The 6,167-nt window shown below is 31.0% G+C and overlaps 1 non-coding gene across 1 annotated transcript; it reads right to left on the reverse strand.

Annotated features, from left to right (window-relative positions):
* Positions 1 to 771: 771 nt before the first annotated feature.
* LOC139903231 (small nucleolar RNA R71) lies at positions 772 to 878 on the reverse strand. The gene has a single exon (XR_011778067.1). It is a non-coding gene; the product is annotated as a small nucleolar RNA R71 (small nucleolar RNA).
* Positions 879 to 6,167: the final 5,289 nt, after the last annotated feature.

Here is a 6,167-nt window from a genome sequence, read left to right on the forward strand (position 1 = left end):
ATCAGAAAAGTCTATTAATTTGATAACTTATATAATTTTTATCTTTATAACTAATAGGATATTCAGTGAATGCACTGAGCAAAACGTTCAACACCTTTCATACGTTCACCACCTCTAACTCGATCAAGACATCTAGCCAATATTGTCACCGTTGATTTTTCTTTAGAATCATCATCTAGTCGACCCAGTACTCCAATTCAAATTTTCGATAATCCATTTTTTAAACCCGACCTCACAATTGAGAACCCGGAGGATATTCAAGGACAATTCAGAGATCCTGAACCGCTAATCATTCCTCCTGAATCACAAATTACTCATCCGGAGATTGTCGAGGAAGAAGCCATTAAATCAGAATCCTCTAGTGATTCAGATTCAACAAATTCAATCATGGAAAATTAGGAACCTCTAAGTTTGGAAGATCGAATGAGAGCTACACGCACGGGCCAAGGTCATGCCATTACTCAACCAGACATTAATGCGCCAGATTATGAAATCAGAGGAAAAATCCTACACATGGTAACTAATCAATGCCAATTTAGTGGTACGCCGAAGGAAGATCCAAACGAACATCTTTGAACCTTTAATAGGATTTTTACTCTATTCAAAATCAGAGAAGTTGAGGATGAACAGATCTATCTCATGTTATTTCCCTGAACTTTAAAGGGAGAAGTCAATGATTGGTTAGAATCATTACCTGAAGGGGCGATTGATACATGGGATGTTTTAGTTGAAAAATTTCTTAAAAGATTCTTTCCGGCATCTAAAGCCGTGAGACTTCAAGGAGAAATTGTTACGTTCACACAAAAACCAAATGAAACTTTATATGAAGCGTGGACAAGATTTGGAAAGTTGTTGAGAGGATGTCCTCAACATGGTTTAGACACTTATCAAATAGTATAAATATTCTACCAAGGATGCGACATTACTACACGAAAAGACATCGACATAGCAGCTGGTGGTTTCATTATGAAGAAAACCGTAACTGAAGCTTACAAAATTATTTATAACACAGCCTCCCACTCACATGAGTGACATCAAGAAAAAGACATCGTTAGATCATCTAAAGCGCCTAGAGCCGATTCTAGCCATGACTTTGATTCCATTTCCGCAAATTTAGATGCTTTCGAGAGACAAATGGAAAAGATGACTAAAGATATTCACGCAATACGAATTAGTTGTGAGCAGTGTGGAGGACCACATTTGACAAAAGATTGTCTCAGTATTGAACAAACAATGGATCAAAGAGAGAATGTTTCATACATGAACCAAAGGCCTGGAAATAATTATCAAAATAATTATCAACCGCCAAGACCAAACTACAATCAAAATCAGAATTATAACCAAAATGTTTCATACAACAACCAACAAGGTTCTAGCAATTAACAAGTATCTAATAATACTTATAATCAGCAAAGACCTATTTTTCTAAATAAACCACCACAAACCGACGATAAAAAGCCAAATTTAGAAGATATGATGTCGAAGCTAGTTGAATCTCAAACGCAGTTTTTCATATCTCAGAAACAAACCAATGAACAAAACGCTCAAGCATTTAGAAATCAACAAGCTTCTATTCAAAATCTGGAACAAGAAGTAAGTAACCTAGCAAGGTTGATAGGTGAAAGAAAACCGGGGAGTCTACCCATCGATACAAATGCTAACCCTCGGAATGAAACAGCTAAAGCCATTACCACGAGAAGTGGTATTACACTTAAACCACCTGAAATACCTGTAATTTCTGATGACTCTATTCCTACTCCACAAGCACCACAGCCTGAGCAAGATAAGGAAAAAGAACCGGTAGTTGAAAAGGTTAATAAAGATAACATAGTTAAGGCTAAACATTATGTTAAACCATACCAACCACCACTTCCTTACCCGAGTAAAATGAGAAAAGAAAGACTTGAAGCCGAGCTATCTAAATTCTTGGATATGTTTAAACAAATAAATGCCAACCTTCCTTTCACTGATGTAATTTCAAGAATGCCAAGATATGCTAAATTCCAGAAAGATACTTGCCTTTCAAAAAAAAAAAAATTCCTGAAAGATCTAATCACAAATAGAAAGAAAATGGAAGAACTCTCGGCTGTTACAATGAATGCTAATTGTTCTGCAGTGCTGTTGAATAAGCTACCAGAAAAACTCTCTGATCGGGGAAGTTTCACAATTCCATGTTTTCTGGGTAGTCTTAATTCAATAGAAGCATTGGCAGACTTAGGTGCTAGTATAAATCTAATGCCATATTCACTATACGCTAAACTAGACCTTGGAGAATTGAAACCAACACGAATAAGCATACAACTAGCAGACCGATTAGTAAAATATCCTAGAGGAATAATAAAAAACATGCTAGTTAAAGTTGGTAGTTTAGTATTTTTAGTAGACTTTGTTATTCTGGACATGGAAGAAGATTTTCGAGTTCCTCTCATATTAGGAAGACCATTCTTAAACACGGCTAAAGCAATAATAGACGTGTTTGGTAAGAAACTGACCCTAAGTATAGAGGATGAGAGTGTTACCTTTTCTGTGGATAGAGCCATGCAATAACCGCAATCTGCAGATGATACATGTTATTATATTCAAACTATAGATTCACATGCAGAATTGTTACAAGAATTTCCAGAATTACAAGGAACAGGAGAATGTTCTTTAGGAGAAGGAATTGAACCAATTGATGAAGCTGAAATATTAGCCACACTCATGGCTAATGATTACGAACCAACAATAGAAGAACTTCAAATGCTAAAAGAGGAAGACGGATATCGATATAAATCATCGATAGAAGTACCACCGATATTAGAGTTAAAGCCACTTCCAAACTATTTGAAATACGCTTATTTACATGATGAATCTGAATTACCTGTACTAATATCGTCTTCTCTTACGGAAAATGAAAAATCTCAACTCATTTTTGTGCTAAAAGCTCATAAACCAGCTATTGCATGGAAGATTCATGACATTAAAGGAATAAGTCCTTCGTATTGCACACATAAAATTCTTATGGAAGAAGGTCATAAAACATATGTGCAACGCCAACGAAGACTAAATCCTAATATGCAAGATGTTGTTAAGAAAGAAATTATTAAAATGCTCGATGCAACTTTAATTTATCCAGTCTCTGATAGTCCATGGGTAAGCCCAGTTCAATGTGTACCTAAGAAGGGTGGCATGACTGTCATCACAAATGAAAAAGATGAGCTTATTCCTACTAGGACTGTAACAGGATAGTGTGTCTGTATTGATTATAGAAAATTAAATGACGCCACCAGAAAAGATCACTTTCCCTTACCTTTCATTGATCAAATGTTGGAAAGATTAGCCGAAAATAGTTACTATTGTTTTCTTGACGGTTTCTCCGGATATTTTCAAATTCTAATTGTACCCGAGGACCAAGAGAAAACCACCTTCACGTGCCTTTATGGTACTTTTGCTTACAAAAACATGCCATTTGGACTTTGCAACGCCCCTGCAACCTTTCAAAGGTGTATGATGGCAATTTTTCACGACATGATAGAAGAATGCATGGAAGTTTTCATGTGTGACGACCCGGAAATTTTCGACCAAATTTAAACTTTATTCTTATATGATTTCGACACGATAAGCAAAGTCTGTAATGTTGAGTCTCAAAATGTTTGAACTGTTTCATATATTCAAATGACCTTCGACTGCTCTCGACGATTCACGATCAATTATGTATAAATAAATGTGTGTATATATATATATATATATATATATATATATATATATACATATATATATATATATATGAACATAAACAAAGGTATAGCTAATAATTGTAAATACTAAAATACAATTTAATCAATTGGAATTAAAAATGTAAACTAATGAACAGAATAACTAAGTTGATATTAAAATGAATATATGAAATCTATATATAAATAATAATATATATATATATATATATATATATATATATATATATATATATTTAGTAAAATATATATGAAATTTATAAATATTCAATATTCAAAATAAGTTAGTATATTATATATATATATATATATATATATATATATATATATATATATATATATATATATATATATATATATATATATATATATATATATATATATATATTACATACTTATTAAATATTTCCTCAATTTAATTATAAGTTAAAATATAGTTGTTATAGTAATATTATTATTACTTTCAATCTTTATATCAATATTAATATTATTGATATGATTAATTTAAATATATGACATATAGATATTCAAATTGATATTGTTATATTATCAATATTACTACTAGAATTATTATCATTAATGATACTAATATTAGTATTATTATTAGTGTCATTAATAAAGTTATTATTATCATTTTATTATTACTATTATTATCAAAAATCATTATTATTATTAATTTCATTATTATTATCAAAAATAAATATTAAATATTAATGTTTGTATAATTAATATTATTATAGTTCTTTATATATATATAGTCTATACATAGTGATAAAAATACAGATATATATAAATACATATACATATATAAAAATACAGTTATATATATATATATATATATAAATACATATACAGATATATAAATATATAAATACCGTATATACGTATATAAATACAAATAATTTACGTAATCAATTTCTATCTTTATCAAACTGTGTTTAATCTTGTTTCTTTTCTCAAAAAATTGTACTAATCCAAATTCAAACACAAGGAACCAAACAAAGTCAGTGGAATATTGATTTTGCTTTTGTATCTTTTCTTCTGACAGAATATTTTCTTTGTCGATCAATCTCAGCTACAAAACAACTATCGAATCTGGATACTTTGATAATCTTTCTTATACATTATATATACAAATCGATAAGAAGAAGCAAACAAAATAAATCACAATTTCAGTTGCACATCACCTCACTTCCTTCTTGATTTATGATCGACAACCACGAGCACCAACTCCTTATATATATATATATATATATATATATATATATATATATATATATATATATATATATATTTCTTCTCTCTTAACACAATCACAACTGAAGTCTTCATCACCGTTTATCACCAAACCAAAACAACACTCACAACATTCCATCACCATTTAAAACCACCATCGACCCGCTGTTGTGCTAAGGCCATTGCAACCATTCACCACCCATGTCATTATCTTTCTTCTTTCTTTTCATATTCTATTTCATCACACGATCGAATCATCTTAAAACAACCATTTTCACTCACCACCATCGATAACTCTTTCATCACAACCATTTTGCTATCAACGATCAAGAACCATAGCACTTTCTCCTATCTTCTTCTTATCTTGTCGAGTTCTTCCTCAATAAACCGCCACCTTTGCCAACCATTAAACTATCACCACCTTAGCTACACACCAAACGATCCACCAGGAACAACCGGCCACCTTTCTATCCCTCCTATTCCTATCGTGAGCATCCAAATATAACCACCATATTTGTATATAAATCACCTTATTTTTTTTTTTAAATCCTACCCACTATTATTTGTTTGAACCTTTAATACTACAACAGCCATTATGAATATATATTCGAAATTTTCAACTTGCCAATACCTTTATTATTCACGATTATAGCAAGTTTTCCCATGTGGCTGACCATTTTTAAATTTATATTAAAGTTAGGAGTGCTGTAACAAATGATTATGCTTAAAGGTTAGATTATTATAAAGAAAAAAAAACAAACGAAATCATAGTTAATTAATTTGGAACGTGGACCTACACACTACCATGTCCGTAAACGTGTTTATTTGGTGATTGGGATTTTTAAATTGCGTTTTGGGTTTCAAACATAATTTAATTAAGTGTGTTGGGCCGAGATCTTTTATGTCGTGTGGGCCGAAATCTATTTTCTGTTGGGCCGAGTAAACGGGTTATATAGATTACGCCGCGAGTAAAAACCGAAAAGTATCAGCAGAGCATTGGTTAGAGTATGGGGTGTTTAAGCGAGGGGTCTCGAGTTCGAGCCTGGTATGGGGCATTTTTTTTAAGGGAAAAGCGTTTTAACTCTTCAAAGGTAGTTTATCTTTATTTTCATTATTATTATTATTATTATTATTATTATTATTATTATTATTATTATTATTATTATTATTATTATTATTATTATTATTATTATTATTATTATTATTATTATTATTATT

The sequence above is a fragment of the Rutidosis leptorrhynchoides genome, chromosome 3, assembly GCF_046630445.1.
Source record: "Rutidosis leptorrhynchoides isolate AG116_Rl617_1_P2 chromosome 3, CSIRO_AGI_Rlap_v1, whole genome shotgun sequence".
Classification (NCBI taxonomy): domain Eukaryota; kingdom Viridiplantae; phylum Streptophyta; class Magnoliopsida; order Asterales; family Asteraceae; genus Rutidosis; species Rutidosis leptorrhynchoides.